Raw genomic sequence first — 4,376 nt, 5'->3', positions numbered from 1 at the left:
CCCAAGAACCAAAAAGACTTACGCAAGTGGCTAGGCTTAGCCAATTACTTGCACAAGTACAGTGCGAACTACGCGGAGATGGCTCGGCCATTATCAGATCTCCTTAAGAAGGACGCACCATGGTGCTGGAACGTCGAGCACGACGGAGCCTTTGAGGCTGTGAAGGAGAGCCTTCTCCAGGCTCCGATCCTTGCGCTACCGGACCCGGATAGTCCGTTTAGCGTCGTCTGTGACGCCTCCGATTTTGCAATCGGTTGTGCTTTACTACAAGCAGACGCCGAAGGGCGTGAGCGCGTGATCGCGTTTGAGTCTCGCCAGCTCAAAGCTGCAGAGAAGAACTATCCAGTTCATGACAAAGAGCTACTTGCAATGAAGTATGCTCTAGTCAAATTCAGGGTACACCTGCTAGGCTCTAAGCCTTTTGTGATCTTTACTGATCATGCGTCGTTACGCACTGCGACACAGTCGCCTCATCTCTCTCAGAGAATGGCAAGATGGCTTTCCTTCTTTGCCGAGTATAACTTCGAGGTGAAGTACAAGCCGGGGCGGCTTAATGTAGTGGCCGATGCGCTCTCGCGCAGGCCGGACTACGAGTTAGCTCATGTCACGACAGTGACGTCGTCAGTGCCTGACTTGATACGCGGAGCGAATGCACAAGACGACATGTGCGTAGCGCTGCTACGGGCTCTGGGGAGCGAAGAGTTTAAAGACTCGGACAAGGAATTGTCTGGGCGCTTACGCGCGAGGCTGCATCGATACTCACTTGATGGCGGCCTGCTGTACTACAGCACCGACGCTGAGGATAACCCTCGTGTAGTCGTTCCTCATGATGAGGATCTAAAGTATCGAATCCTCTATGAGGTTCATGATACGCCCGTGGGCGGGCACTTAGGTCGGGAGAAGACCTATGGCTCGGTGAGCTCGATGTACTGGTGGCCCAAGATGTATAAGTGGGTCGGCACCTATGTACGCACGTGTGAGACGTGTCAACGGACAAAGTCCGCGCCGAGCACGGCAGCGCCATTGGCGAGTTTGCCTGTCCCCAAGGGATGCTGGCAGTCCATGAGTATGGACTTTGTGTTTGGCCTTCCCAAGGATAAGGCGGGAAACACAGGTATAGTGGTCTTTGTAGACCGATTGAGCAAGATGGCTCATTTAGCGGCAGTGCCGGACACCATTGATGGTGAAGGTACAGCTTTGCTGTTTTTAGACCGAGTCTTTCGCCAACATGGCTTGCCTGAGGCAATTGTCTCCGATCGAGATCCGCGCTTCACCGCGAAGTTCTGGACGTCCCTCTTCAGAGTGCTCGGCACTCGTTTGGACATGTCCACGGCGGACCATCCGCAGACCGATGGTCAAACCGAACGCGTGAATCGCGTTGTGGAGGATACCCTCCGAAGCGTATGCGCTGAGGCGCCAAAACGCTGGAGCCAGATGCTCCCACTCGTTGAGTTCGCATTAAATAATGCAGTGCACGCCTCGACAGGCTACACTCCGTTCTATGTGAACGGCTTGGTTAATCCTCGCGTCCCACTGACGCCGCCACGCAGTGGCTCAGGGCTTGGTGGGGGAGGGATAGCCGAGCGGCTAGCTGATGTCAGCCCTGTTGCGGTTCGCAAGCAAGTCGATGACTTTGTCTCTTTGAGACTGAGCGTAATGCGTCAAGTACGCGACGCTATGGCTGAAAGCCAAGACACGCAGAAGGAACATGCAGATGCCAAGGGCAGAAGCAATGTTGAGAGGTTTGAGGTCGGTGACCAAGTTTTATTAAACGCTAAAAACCTACCTACTCATGCAGTGTCTGCAGTCTTCAAGACGAAGTTAAGACCTCGGTTCATAGGGCCGTTCAAGGTCGTGGCCAAGAAGGGCCTAGCGTATACGCTCAACCTTCCGAAGAAGATGCGCACGCATCCGGTCTTCTATGTCGGCTTGCTTAAGCCATACCAAGACCCTGCTCAGGTGAGCGCGGAGGCGTTGGCACCAACGGTGGCTGGGCCACGGACAGCTGCAGGGCAGCAGGTGGTAGAGCCACGGGAGGCTGAACGACAGCAAGTGGTGGATCCACAGATGGCTGATCAACAGCATGTGGCAGAGCCACAGGTCGCGGAGCGAAGTGCTCGAGATGCAGGAGCAAGGCAAGCTGAACGTTCAGCCGAGCAGCTGGACGCTCAAGGTCCGAGACCTGGTTGTGAGTCAACAGTGGTGGCTCTAACCTATCCACAAGGTGGATCATCTCTTCGAGATCGACCGATGGGCGGTGAACGTTCGCGTCGTGGACGCCGGCGTCGTATGGACGCAGACGCCGTTCCGGCAAGTGCTGACTCTCCCCGCGAGAGCCCAGCTGAGGCAAGGCCTCCTCCTGCTCTGCTCGATGAGCATGGTGAGCTCCACTTTCACGTGGAACGCCTTGTGGCGTGGCGTAGACGCCAGGGTCGTACCCAGTACTTAGTGAAGTGGAGGGGTTACCCTCACTCACAGAACTCATGGGAGTTTGAGGTTATCCTCCGGCAAGATTGCCCTGACGTCGTTGACGCTTACGACCGGGCACATCATGTGCCGAAGCGCCACCATGGCGTGCGACAGCGTCGCCAGGCGCTGGGCGCCTCCCACTAGAGTGGGGAGCGATGAGGTCAGTAGTTGAGCTCAGGCTCTGACCAGTGGCTGCAGCAGCCAGCTCGTACGTATGAGCGGTGCTCGCAGCGGGAGCAGGAGGTGGAGAGACCTCGTAGTGTTAGGTACATGGTCCCGAAGGAAGCAGGTGCTTCGTGTTGTGCTGAACAAGGTTCAGGCACAAGCGTCTCGATAGACGCATAGTTGTTTTGAAACAACTTGCTCGATGAGCATGATCCAAATGTGGATGCGCTGTAACAGCGAAAGTGGTGTCCCGCACGGGGATCGAACCACTGGCCTTTGGCTTGACAGGCCGGAGCTCTACCATTGAGCTACAAGGGCGATGCCCGTACGTCAGTCCGAGAACGGACTACTCATGGTATGAGAGGGTGGATTTGAACCACCGACCTGTGGCTTTCAAAGCCAGCGCTCGACCACTGAGCTGAAAGGGCGTTGCCCTTAAGCTTGTCCATTCAAGGACAATAGTTCATGGAACGAGAGGGCTGTGCCCTGGCGGGTTCGAACCACCGACCTGTGGCTTCCAAAGCCAACGCTCGACCACTGAGCTAAAAGCGGATTGCTCTTAAGCTTGTCCAAGCGTGAACAATCGTTCATGGAACGACAGGGCTGTGCCCTGGTGGGCTCGATCCACCGACCTGTGGCTCTCAAAGCCAGCGCTCAACCATTGAGCTAAAAGGGTGTTGCCCTTAAGCTTGTCCAAGCGTGAACAATCGTTCATGGAACGAGAGGGCTGTGCCCTAGTGGGTTTGAACCACGGACCTATCGCTTGTGAAGCGAGTGTTCAACCGCTGAGCTGTTGTCGACGACTCGAATGAGTCAAGAGCATTGCTCTAAGCGGTTTGCAGCTCTTGGAGTAGGCGCGGAGCGCGAGCGTAGGTCTGAGACCGCTTGAGAGCAAGATGCGCGCTGCGCTTGGAGCATTGGGCCGTGGGCCGACGACGAGAAGTTGGGCATCAACGATGCGTAGGCGTTTGTGAGCTCACGGAGCTGTACAACGCTGGTGTGAGGTGTAGTAACCTCCGCCGTCTTAACAAGACGTGACCTCGCTGAGGAGAGTTTCGAGAACGGAATGTTCTCATCTTAGTGGGGGGAGAGTGTAACGGGGTTACATGGTGTGGAGCACACAGGGGTACGAAGTACCCGGAGAGTTAAACAAACTCTCAGTACATAAGTTGGAGAGTTAACAAGGTCTCTCAGTACGTTGGCTGAAAGCCACACGTTATGCATTTGATTAGGTTTAACTATGCTAGATAGTTAAAGAGATACATTTACCCCTAGGCGGCTCGGCCGCAATAATAGTAAATAAAACACTTCTGGTTTTGAAAGCATAAAAGTTAAGGTGTTAACTTTGAGCCCTGGTCTTGGGCTGTAAGTGTCCTTTGGATAAGGAACTTAGTATTAGTGACTCTTTGAGTCGAACGTCTTCCTCTGACGCTAAAGCTACGGCAGCCCCGCTGCACTTTCTCTCCGCGTCTTTCTCTCGTGCCCGTTGTTTTTGTGAGCTCGTCATAGCAGCTCGCCTGACGCGGGCTCTTTCTGCATCACGCGCACGTGTAGCTGCTGCGCTATCGTCGACCGTAGGTCCTGACATTCCAATCTGAAAGTCGTGGGTATCGTGTTGCCTGTCGCGACGCGTCTCCTCCTCGAATCGTCGTTGATGCTCCGCAGGATCGTCTTCTTCCGTTTTCTCCTCACGCTCTACCGCCGGACCAGAAGCTCTCATCTGTCCGGATTCAGTTGGTGCT

General features: G+C 55.0%; 1 non-coding gene across 1 annotated transcript; it reads right to left on the bottom strand.

Moving 5' to 3' along the window:
* Positions 1-2,990: 2,990 nt before the first annotated feature.
* On the bottom strand, positions 2,991-3,057 carry PITG_25672. Its single transcript has one exon. It is a non-coding gene; the product is annotated as a tRNA-Ser (tRNA).
* Between the last annotated feature and the right edge of the window lie 1,319 nt (positions 3,058-4,376).

The sequence above is a fragment of the Phytophthora infestans genome, genomic scaffold, assembly GCF_000142945.1.
Source record: "Phytophthora infestans T30-4 supercont1.3 genomic scaffold, whole genome shotgun sequence".
Lineage (NCBI taxonomy): Eukaryota > Oomycota > Peronosporomycetes > Peronosporales > Peronosporaceae > Phytophthora > Phytophthora infestans.
Note: the sequence above shows the minus strand (reverse complement) of the source record. Positions and strands in the feature narration are given on the sequence as shown.